The sequence below is a fragment of the Peromyscus californicus genome, unplaced genomic scaffold (genome assembly GCF_007827085.1).
Source record: "Peromyscus californicus insignis strain IS unplaced genomic scaffold, ASM782708v3 Scaffold_4__1_contigs__length_199733344, whole genome shotgun sequence".
Lineage (NCBI taxonomy): Eukaryota > Metazoa > Chordata > Mammalia > Rodentia > Cricetidae > Peromyscus > Peromyscus californicus.
Window position 1 is genome coordinate 110,386,818 of NW_026294562.1, and position 12,693 is coordinate 110,399,510.

The window sequence follows — 12,693 nt, forward strand, 5'->3', positions numbered from 1 at the left end:
CTGCCATGGTCAAACAGATGTACTGCTGGGCAGCTTTTATCTTCTTCCCTGAGTTTTGATAAATTTATAGTTTATTCCATTTATACTTTGGTCAAGACAGCAAAGATGGTTTAAGAAAATATTACCTTAATTGGTAAGGAACCCCCTCCCCAAATGAGAGTAAACAAATTTCCAAACCTCAGTTTTTAAAATCAACTCCCAAACTCTGATAGGAATTAAATATTCAGATTAAAAAAAAAAAGTTAAAGCTATAAGACCAAGATCCAAAAATGAAGCCATGCAAAACTTGGCCAAGTCTATCAAGTAAATCTATAGTAGAGGCTACAATGTAGATTCTGGAATCAGCAAGGTGTGTGTCTAAATCTGAGGAATGTCATATGTTACATTAAACTCATCAATTTAGCAATATTTGGATGAACCTATCTCTAATTTCATTTCATCACTTGATAAAAGAATCAAAATACAGTCTCCAGGTAGGGCTGTGCAGATTAGTAAAGGAGAAACTGCACAGGAAACATCAGCAAAGTGGCTGAGCCATCATAAATTACATGACTCTTCCAACCTGGGGTTTTAACGCAATGGTAGAGCTGGAGCTGTGGCCTAATTGTTATTTGGCAGATACGCTAAAGAGCTATGATATGTTATTTGGCGTCAGTCTATTCCCATGCTTCCTTCTCCAAACGAAATTTATTCTTTGAATGATTGCACGAGGATTTGGGTACCATTCTAGAAATTAGTTAAAAGTGAGCTGAAATGTAATAATCAACTTTACTAAGTTTTTAAAGTAGAAAGTAAAACAAATTATTAAGCTATCAGAAATAAATCTTTCAAGTCACAAAGTGGTCATGATTTCCCTGTCTACTGTGTATATTTCTTCCACAATTTATGTCTATCACAATAAGTTAATGATATCTATCAAACATAATTTATGAAAATTATGACTACCTTTTACTGGGTGCCCCCTTTGTGCCAAACACTGTGCTCTGTGCTTATCATACATCATCTACTTGGCTTAATACTCCCGCCTTTCTCCTGCCCCATTGTACAGATAAGGGGAGTGAGACAGACACCATTAACACTCAGTAGGAGACTGACTTCTCTTTTTCCATATGCACCCTGCTCCCCTTTCCCCCCCTTTATCCCATCTTCTAAAAGGAAATTCTGTATGTCGCAAAAGCAAAATTCAAATTCGTGTTTGCTGCTTTGGCTTTTAATCAGTTGGGGAGTGGAGATGTACATACCTTGTTTTGACAGCTAAGAAAAACAATTTCATGACAAATTGTTTGAGACACATGATTTGTCTGTGTGTCTTCTCAGCATGTTCTTGTCACAGTTTGTGTCTTGCATTAACCCCAGCCCTCTGAGACAGGGTCTCGTATAGCTCAGGCTGACCTTCAACCTGCTACACAGCAAAGGATATCCCCCTGCCTCCAGCTCCCAGTTGTTGGGGTTACAGGTGTGTTCCACCATGCCGGGTTTGTGCTGTACTGGTGATCAAATCCAGGGGATGCTAAGCAAGCTCTCTACTGACTAAGCTGCATCCCAGCCCCTCTTGCTATAAATGTAATTGTGAATAACTCATGCTAAATTGTCTTTTGTTTTTATAAATAGAGCTCATCTTTTGTGGGTGGAAAAGATGGAAAAACCATCACCACATAGATGAGAAGGAACTCATTTTCCTGAGATTGGCACATTGGTTCGTTTCTCTGTGAAGCCATATGAATTGAAACCCAGATACTGCTGCATAATAAAGTCTGGATTCTGGCGTGTGATTTTTTTTAATGTGTCACAATAAAACTCAATGTATAATACATATCTCAGGGGTACTTCATAACTATATTTTTCTTGGCAGTAATGTAGACTCACACTTTTAGGAACCTTCAGCCATGTGTCCCGAGCTTTATAAAATGTCATGGGCTGGCTGCACCATTAAGCACAGATGTTCATTTATATCTGCAGTGATTTTCTGAATTTCCTACCTGAATCATTACTTTTAAAGCCCAGGGGCTTTGAGCTGAACACAGATATTTTACAGACCCCTCCTGGGACACCCGTTTGTAGATTAGAAACCAAGTCTCAGCTTACACACCCTAAGTGCCAACAACAACACATCGCCTCTCTGCTCTTTAAGTGGAACTTATTCAGAGAAATGGAAAAATATAGAAAGCCTATTTGTGGAAGAAAAAGTATGGGAGAGAAATGTGTTTGAGGAAAAAAATTATATTCTGTAATCCCAAATTTTCCAAGTCTTTCGGAGCAGTCAGAAAGACTCCTGGGAGAGGAGACACAACTTTATGGGCAGTGTGATGGTTCCAATGACCAAAACATTTATTAGGGGAAAGCAGGGAAAAGCTAAGAAGCCATGTTTCCTGATGAAATAAAAAGGTATGCATTTTCTTTTCAGAGAGATGCTAAAGCAAATTGCCCTCCTTGAGGATAAAGAGTAATTCTGTCGGCACTACAGTCTACCTAGAAAGAGAGAGTGCATTAAATGTATAAAGTAAACACTTTGCCCAGACAATTAGGGATCAGAAGACAGTAGCTTCTTGTAGGTGAAAGAAAGCGAACATCAACAAGCCAGGCACACTTGACACACTCGAGAAAATATCCTTGCTATTCCTCTCCATATATAATATGCCACATGACACCACAGTTAAATCTGCTTCTCAAAAAAAAAAAAAAAGTCCATCAAGCTGTTGGTTTCCAAGAGATTTGGGCAGAGGCAAAACAACACGGCAGAAAGGAGTGTGGAAAGAAAGCTCTTGTGAGGAAATGATAGAGTACAGTTCAAGACCAGGAGTTAGCACACATTCTGCGCAGCCAGGACCTGGAACCTGGATCCAGAAAACATCCAGAGAGCCACAATACAGCTTCAGGTAGTTGTTAATGGGAATAGGAAACTCAAGCAAACAGCCACAAGTTACACAGTTCCCGGGCATGTCTTCCGCAGCTGTCTGTCCTGCGGGAATCATACAGGGCTCTTTCTCTCCCCATCATCAACAGGCACAGCAGATGCACATCGCATCAGCTTCTGATCCCAGCCTAGCAAAATGCAGAGACCACCACCATACTGCGTTTTACAATCATCTCTACAATGCTGATTATTCACAGCCCCTCGGCTCTGTTCACACAAAAGATTGCAATTTGAATCTTGCCTTGCACAGGTTCAGCTGGGTCGGAGCTGGTAACCAGGCAAACGGTCTGTTGTAAGATTTACGGATCGCTGGGGAGAGTCAGTTGGGGGGTGGGGATGGATAAACCGCCCTGCACATACCTCGTTTTGGCAGCTAAGAAAAACAATTTCATGACAAAGAGACTTGTTCTTTTCAAAGCTCACCCAACAAACGAAACTGACAGAATGAAAGCTGAGAGAAACTTTAGCAACCACGGAGAGCAGCCTTCCAAGGATCAAGGTGAATAATTGATTCCTCGGGTTCTGTTTCATCTTTTAAGCTATTTTGCTCATTAAAGGAAAATTGTGGAATCTGTGAGAAGCCCAAACACTGACACACAGACTTCTGAAAGCAAGTGCATATTCCAAGCTACAGATACATTTGCCGATCTTACTCAACAACAACAATTGGCTGTCAAGCCAGGGAACTTACCGGAGCACAAAATTAGGGAACAAAGCAGGGAGGAGGCACCGAAAGCAGCTTCTCTGTTTCCTTGGTGCCAGATTCTCCTGTCTCCTGTCCGGTTCACACTTGCCTTGATAACTAAGACTCGGACAGAACTCACTAGCAGAACCTGATGAATTATAAAACAGCCCCTCCTAGACGCTCATATTTTGCATCACAGGGGGTGACCATGCAGCATCCTCGCTGGCTGGGGACATATATTTCCTTGCAACTCATCCTGAAGAACATAACCGCTTCAGAGGCAGTGACAGTAATTGGTGTTTGGGATGTACCAGTGCTAACCAATGAGATGCTTTCCCACCATCCATACTGCACTCTCATTCTCTGCTTGTGTTCCCCTATACCTTGTTAAGGTGGATCCACCCAGAGCAGTGGGGAGAAGGCAGAAACAGTGACATGTAGAGAAAAGCCCCTGCATCAGGGCACACATACACAGAGAACTGTGCTATTGGGGGTTAATCTTCAGAATAGCTCTGGAAAGACCCAGCCCTGCTTTGGCATAGTGTGTCGTGGTGCACTAAATACTTCCACTCTGATGAATCTCTCAGTGACTTGGAAGGCTTCAGAACCACCAAATGCCAAAGATCACAGAGGCTAAGGAACTTTCGGTGCTTGCTGAACTTGGAGGAGACAAGTAGTCCTAGAGACTGGCAAGTCCACCCTGCTCACTGTGCCTGTAGACACTGTGGCAAGACAGGGAAATGATTTGCCCAAGTCACAGTTTATAACTGCTAAGAGTGATGGGGAACTTGAACCTCAGCCCAGGTCTTCTGATGTCAAGCATAGTCTTTCTATTCTCCTATGCTGTCCCCCCAAGACGGAAGCCATGAAAAATTGTAAGATATGGAAATGGGAAATTATACTATTAAAGAAGAATCATTAAAAGGTAGAAGTTGGTGGGCATCATGCCGGAGCCTTTTGCTTCCTGTCTGAGAAGGTCAGTTTGACCTCATTAGGTTCATCAGATATCAGTACCCCTAGAAAGCATATTTTGGATAATACTGACAACTACCTATTGAGCACATGGGCCAGGCAGTTTGTTAAATGCTTAACATATATTAATACATTTAATCTTTAAAATGTTCCTATGAAGTATGTTCTAGCATGGAAAATACATTACAGATGAAAAACAAAACAAGATTCAGAAAGAGTAGCCAATCTAGACAGGGTCATACATCAACTACCTAGCAGAAATGGAGACATCCCCTAGGCTGTATAGTTCAAAGCCTATACTCTCAACATACTGTCCTACCACAGGAAACATTTATATTAAACTTCTCAAAACTGATGGAGAATGGGCACACTTACTGACAATGGTCTTTAGTAGAAACAATAAGATAGTAAGTTGGCTTGGTGATTAATTGAATTTTTTTAAGCTCCAGCTCTGCCAGTAACTGACTATATAGCTGTTGTTTTACCTATAGCATGGGTATGCTCATGCCTATCTCAAAAAATCAAGCAGAGTACATCAGAAAAATGGTGTCCCATTTATAGCATGTGTACACAGACTGGGAGTATTGTTTCTACCACACTTCCATTATGAATATTTATTTATGACTTTCCTTCTCACTCACGTGTCTTTTAAATGTCAGCTGCTCTTTGCCAAGGAATCTTTCTGGATATTATGAAAGCAAAGCATGGGGTTGGGGAAGGACCCAGATATTCCTGTTATCCAGGCTGTCAAGCATCATGAGGGATGCAGGATTTCTAGTGAGAAGGGAAGAACACATGGGCCTTGCTCTGGGCTGCCCAATCAGTTCATTAGCTTCTCTCTCTCTCTCTCTCTCTCTCTCTCTCTCTCTCTCTCTCTCTCTCTCTCTCTCTCTCCTCTCCTCCTCTCTCTCTCTCTCTCTCTCTCTCAATCTCTCTCCCCCCCTTCACCTCTTCTTTCTACTCCAAATCAGCTAAGCTCACTAGCTTCTTTCTACTTCACCAGTCAAATGAACTTACCAGTCTAGGGAAGCATATTTAGAGTATGTTTCCTATCTACTCTGGTGTTCACCTGTCTTTTCCATTATTTCAAATGAACATCTGCATCAACCCCATAAAAAAACCAATGCATGGACCCATTATTTCCTGCCATTAAATCAAGGTATGCCAGGGGAGACAGGCATCTCTCTTGGCCAACTCCTCTGAAGTCAGCATAAATTATTATTATTGCTAAATTCTGCTATCTTGGTGCTCAGAAAATGGCTTAACTGTTAAAGCAATTGCAGAACAAGTATGAGAATCAGGTTTGGATTCCCAGGGCCCATGGTGGGTGTGGCAGCCTACCTGCAATTCCAGCTCTAGAGACGAGATTCCCCAGAGCAAGCAGGCTAGCTACATTGTCTATACATTACCTATATCAATGAGCTCTAGGCTCAGTTGCAAGAGTGCTTCACTGAATAAGGTGGGAAGTAATGGGAAGACACCTGACAGTAGTCTCAGGCCTCCTCCATATTCCTGTACTGACATGCACACACACAAATGCACTCATGCACATGTGAGTGCATCCATCCATACATGCACACCATTCACACATACACATGAGAGGAAAGCAAAAAGAATGAAACTGCTTTCTTTAGGTGGGGTACTGGTACATGCCTATTATTCTCAGCAATTGGGAGATAGAAATGGGAATACGACAAGTTCAAGGCCAACCTGGGCTACAGAGCAAGGGCCTGTAAAAAAAAAAAAAAAAAAAAAAAGGGAATGGGGGGAGTAGGGAGGGGAGATTTAAAAAAAAAACTGCTGTCCTAAAGGTATGCAATCAGGATCCCTTGGTAGCCCTTAGAGGTAACTCTTTGGGATATAGTGATGCTATACTACTATGTGGAATACACAGATCTGTACATGACAGACTTTCTCAGCTCTTAATTTTCAGAGAATGACTTTGTGACCAACTTAATTTGATCACAGACAGACTACCCTCCCCTTTGATTACACATAGGCTACCCTCTCCTTATTTTAAAAATTCTCTAAGTGTCTAAGTAAAATATGCATGGTCAAAGTACCCTCCATGCCTCCTTTCATGGCCATTCTTAATACTAGGCACTGTGGATGCAAACATGTGGAGAATAATTGAGGGTGTGTGAAGACGTGAGAGTCTAAGCTCATAAGCAAAGCCAAGTATAAACACCACGTGTAGCAGCGAGCAGACGATCCCTGTGTTTTCAAGATCAGTGGTTACTTCCTGTGCATGGGAGTTAGTCACCTATTATGGGGAGTAGTTTGGTCTTAATATTTTCTATGAGTTCTTGCCTCTTTGACTCGCTATGATCCTCCCAAGGATCATACATTTATTTATTTATTTGTCTATTTGTTGTGCATGTGCCAAAGGCAGAGGACAACTCTATGGAGTCCATTCTCTCCTTCTACCATATGGATTCTAGGTATTAAACTCATGCCATCAGGTTTAGCAGTAAGAGTCTTTACCTGCTTGGCCATCCTGTCAGCCCCCCAGAAGCCATTTTTTTTGTCCATTCTCCCTGTCACTTAGCTTTTCCATTGGCAAACCCTATGAAAATTAATATATGAGCATTTATAACTTCCACATATTTCTCAGCTTCCATGGGATGAATAATCATACCTTTATATAATTTCAGCTGTAATTGCTACCTCATGCTACCAGTTTCTCTCAGACATAATTATATAGAGCTTTAAAATTATACAAATATATGTGTGTATATATGTATATATATATATACATGGCTTATATATTATTAGTGATGGTGTTAATATTTATTGGGTACTTAATCTGGGCTGTATGCTACACCTTACATTTCTTATTTAACTCCTCTTCCCACATCTTTTTGAAATACATTGCATTGCCTCTAGTAGATGAGAACACTATGTGTAGGATGATGAGGTGATCTGTTGACAGATGGCAGGCAGAACAATAATCGAAGGTTAACACTGCAGAGACTGTGTATTAACTATTATAATCATTGCCTGTAGGAAAGTGAGGTAGCAGATAGTACACTGGTGTGTCTACTTTCTCACATCTAGTCTTTCCTTGAGTGACTGTACTGTCATTGTACCATGAAAATTGCTTATTAAGGTAAACAATGACATCCTTATTGACAAAAATCAATGGCCAATGTGTAGCCCTGTTTATGTGACCTCTGCCAAGCACTTGGCAGAATCAGTTACTACCTTATTCAGTCTTTTCCTTTCCTTTGTTCTAAAACTCATTGATTTTTCTACATTATATGCCCATTCAATTTTTAAAATTGTGAGTATATATGTATATATATATATATATATATATATATATATATATATGGTGTCTTGTGTGTGTGTGTGTGTGTGTGTACATGTGCACACATGCAGAACACATGCACTTATGCCCGAAGACCATAAGGGGCATCAAGTGTCCTGTTCTAGTACCTTCTGCCTTACTCCTTTAAGACAGAGACTCTCATTGAATCTGAAAATGGACTTGTGTCCAGTAATCCTCTTGTCTATGTCCACAATACTGGGGTTATGGGTCTATGAGGTCACTCCCAGCCTTTGAATTTGAGTGGTGGGAAATCTTCCTGTCCGTGTCCACTGGGGTTACAGGTCTGCGGGTTCAACCCCATTCTTTGAACAACCTGAAGGGTAGGAATTTGAGCTTAGATCCTCATGTTTGTGCAGACAGTGCTCATACAACTGAATCATATTCACAGCACCCACTAATCCATTCTTCTAAGTATTCTTAACTGAGTCTTCTGCATCCCAACCTTTCAAACAGAACATACCCTACAGCTTATCATTAGACCTCCTTGGTTACAGTTACTCCCAAGGCCACACTGTCTAGGGTCAAGGTTCAAATGACATCTGTGCTCCACCCTCCAGACTCTCATATTTAACTACATCCATATCTAAGCATATCCATTTGATTGTTCTTCGCATTTGACATGTTTAAAAGAAAACTTAGTTTCCTCACCAAATATGCTCTATTTTCAGGATGTGCATTTTTGTGTGTATACATGTATGTACATGTATAGAGGCCAAAGGTCAGCTCTAGGTGTTATTCCCCAGGAGCCATTCACTCTTTTTTTTTTTTTTTTTAAATTCAGGGTCTCTCACTGACCTGGAACTTGCTAATTAAATCTAGGCTGGTTGGCTAGCAAGCCCCAGGTATGTGTTCATCTCTTCCTTCCCAGTACTAAGACATCATGTCCTCTTATTTTACATCAATTCTGAGGGTGGAGCTCAGGTGTTCATGCTTCCATAGGTATACTTTACTATTTCCCATCCCCTCAGCGTGAACTTTTCAATAAATAATATAATCACTTATTTAGCTGTGCTTGGTTAAAACCTCAGAGATATTCCTGTTATGTCTCACCTTATACCCCAAGCTTTATTATCAAATGTTGACCTCAAAATATATCTTGAATCTTTTCCACCTCCACCTTCATCTCCCTCATTTCTATATGTCATCTTTTCACAGGAGTTCTTCAATTCCTTTCTGATTTACTTGCTTTGACTAACACCTTTCTATAATCTCTTATCTCTACCACAGCCAAAGTCAGCCCCCAGCACGCCCTCTGGAGCTTCCCATGGTGGATCTCATTTCACTTAGCATCTGTTCCTTCACTGCAGACAGGAGTCTACTGGGTGACATCATTCATCCTCTGAGGAGAGTGACTGACAGCAGAGACTCCTCTGTTTCTCCATTTATCTCTGCCTTCCCCCCAACCCACTCTGAACTCGCTCTGTGAGGCCAGAGGCCTGACCTCTTTTGTTTGTGATTGAATCTCAAACTCTAGAGCACGGCATACCACATGATACTTATATTTGTAAAGTGAGTGTGTTTGAAGTCCTAACTTTAAAATGCCTTGGTTTTGCTGGGTGGTGGTGGTACATACCTTTAATATGAGCACTTGGGAGACAGAGGCAGGAGGGTCTCTGATTTTGCTCCAGCCTGGTCTACAGAACAAGTTCCAGGGTAGCACAGATTACACAGAGAAACCTTATCTCAAAAAACTTAAAAAAAAAAGTCTTGATTTTACATATTTGTACAAGTCACTTTATTTCTATGACAAAAAAAATTCTCCGTTATGAATTTTCTTAGGAAAACAACTGTCCCACACTTGGATTGCTCTGGTTCTTTTACGGGTATGTCACAGTGCACTTGGCGTCCTTCGTGTTGGATTGACAAATACTTCCACAAGGCTGATCATTATTGGTTCAATTTTGTTCCCTTATCAGTTTTGCTCCTTTGAAGTCCTTCTTTATGCACAATACCTCAGCATGACTTTATTTGGAAATGTGACTGCTGCAGATAAAATCGGTTAGAGTGCAGTCATACTGGAGCAGGGTGAACTCCCAATCCAGTGCAACTCTTCTTGAACATTGGCATGCACACCACAAGGATACTAAGTAAATGCTGTAGTTGCACGCCTTGAAAACAACAACAAAAACCAAGAACTAGTGGGATCCAGGTCAGAAGAAGATCCTGGGCAGAGTTTTCCCCAGCACCTTTGGAAGAATAGGCACAGAGGCCACTGGCACCTAGACGACTACAGACTACTGGCATGGAGAACCACGAGACAGCAAACTTTTATTGTCCTAATTCTCTGACGCCATGGCACTTGTAACATCCTTAAGAAACACACATAGGTCAGACACCAAACTCATGTAAAGCATGAGGCACCTGCCCCTGAGAAAAGTCAGGTAACTTATTTCAGCTTTGGCACAAAGGAATTAGTGGGCTGGATTTAAAGGAAGACCTATGTAAACACACAGTTGCAGTGACCCCTAGACACTGTTCTCAGAGATGAGAAAGATTCACAGGCTACAGCATTTTCCAACCCAGAAAATAATGCCTTCTGTTATAGGATTATGTACTTCTTCCTATTTATTTTTCCTTTCTATTTTTTTGGCTATTATCTTTGTATTTCTGAAATGGTGGTGAGGATAAAGTTGATAAATCTGTCGAACTATAAAGGTTTATTTTCTGTAATGCTATTGATCTATAAAATATGAAATTCTGGGAACAGATGCTCTAATATTGTTCCTGTCATGAAACAAATTAGAGAAAGTATTTCATATATAGCCAAGTCAGGGGATGACAGGAGGAAAGCTGTGTTCTGAGTGAGCTAGAAAACCTCTGCTTTGTACAAAGTATCACATTAATGGGCCCAATGTCTTATTAGTAATAAATTAATCTAGTGTGGCCCCTTATATAAAATATAACTGAGATCAACAACATTCATTAACTTAGACATTGCCTACTCATGACATCCACCTCTTACTAAAAAAGATTTTCTGCCTAAAAGAAAAAAAAATCTTGGCTTGCTTTTGACCTAATCCACTTTCTTTTGGGTTCAGGACCTGTGGGCTTGTGCAAATGTCTAAGGATTAAATGAGATCACTTCTGCTAAGTATCTAGAACACCATAAAAGCTCTTAGTAATGCTAATTCTCTTCCAAGGAAAAGGTATAGCTTTATGCCTCCAGAAGGGAAATGGCTTTAGGATTAAGAAGATTCAGAGCAACTGGGTAATTCAGTGACAGCGGTCAGCCACCCTGGAGAATGGAAATGAACTTCACCCTTTTACTGAGCATTCTGCAATCTATAGACTGTCTATAAAATTGGGGTAGTCTATTCTTAGGCACTCATGCTCATTAAGTACACATGTAGTTATAGAAATGACTATATATAAATCATATATCACTATTATATATTCCACTAGGGCATATATATGTGTGTTCTCTTTAGTTTCTGACAGATGAGGATGAAAAACCCTTTACACATAAGAACTTGTTTTCTTCATTTTACCATTATTTGAGCCATCAATTGCCCTAGGATCCTTAGTGAAAACAAATTTTAATGTATTTCTTTGTCCAAGGTGTATTTCAGATTCCCAGTCAGTGAAAGAAACGTCCTTCCTGTCACAATTACTTATAGAGAACCTACTGCTGTGTCCTGGGCACTACAGGATCACACTGAATGCCAGAAAAACAATGTGGCCAAAGTCAGATTCTCTCTGCACTAGGCGACTCCATTTTGGGAAGTAACAAATGGGTAATAGGTAACTGTACACTACAGCAGCATAACACATCGTAAGGACTTTCTTGTGAACAGCACCCAACACAGCCTGTGTGTGTGTGTGTGTGTTTGTTATGTTGTATGTGTGGTGTGTGGTGTTTGCATATTAGTATGTAGAGTACACACCATGAAGAAGCAAGAACAGGATATCTGGTATTTTCTTTTCTGCTTAGTGTCTTCTTTTCTGCTTATTCCTTGGAGACAAGGTCTCTTGCTGAGCTGCAAGCTGGGCATACATAGCTATGCTCAGTTTTTAACATGGTGGTGAAGATTTGAGCTCAGATCCTCACACTCACAGAGCAAGCACTGATATCTACTAGGCAATATCTTTTTACTGAGTCCTAAATGGACATGGATGACTACAATGCTCTGAATGTATGTATCCTACAAAATTCATGTGTTGAAGACTTACCTCCAATGTCACAGTAGTAGTGTCTATTAAAGAGTGATTATAGAAGGCTCATAGATGAATTCATGTCTGTGTTGGAGTGGTGGGTTCGTGACCATAGAATGTCTGTGCTACAAAAGCTAGCTGGGCACTGGATTATCAAGTGATATTGTCTGCACATTAGGACACAGCAGGAATGCTCCTGCCAGAGGCAAACCCTTGATCCTAGACTCACAGGCTCTAGAACCTTAAGAAATAAATCTTAAAAAAATAGATTATCTAGTCTCATATACGATAGTATTAGTATAGCCACTTTAAATGGGCTAACACAGATGAAGGGGGCTCTAGAGTGAGAAACCTGTTCAAAGGAGCTGGGGAGAGGGGTTTGATCAAGGGACTCTGGAGAAGTGAAACTTATAATGGTTTAGCACTCAATAACCTAACTCTGAGTGATCCAAACCAAACCAATCAACCAATCAACCAATCTACCAACCAAACAAAAAAGCCTAACTTAAGAGTTTAGGAACACCAAAGAAAAATAATCCATTTTCATGAACTTCTTCAGTGCAAGGAAGGCTGGAGCAGAAAATGTCATATGCTTTATAGTTAGACAGTTCTGATTCATTTAAGCGACCTTTGCAGGTT

At 40.6% G+C, this 12,693-nt stretch overlaps 1 protein-coding gene across 32 annotated transcripts in view; it reads right to left on the reverse strand.

The window, feature by feature from the left end:
• Dlg2 (discs large MAGUK scaffold protein 2) overlaps window positions 1-12,693 on the reverse strand; it is a 1,877,153-nt gene that overhangs the window by 193,382 nt on the left and 1,671,078 nt on the right. The window contains exon 1 of one of the 32 annotated variants that reach the window (XM_052714347.1): window positions 3,606-3,861. The exons of the other annotated variants lie outside the window; for them this stretch is intronic. The gene's annotated coding sequence lies outside the window, so the exon portion shown is untranslated. Of the gene's footprint in view, window positions 1-3,605; window positions 3,862-12,693 lie in introns of those variants that run through there. 32 annotated transcript variants of the gene reach the window in all.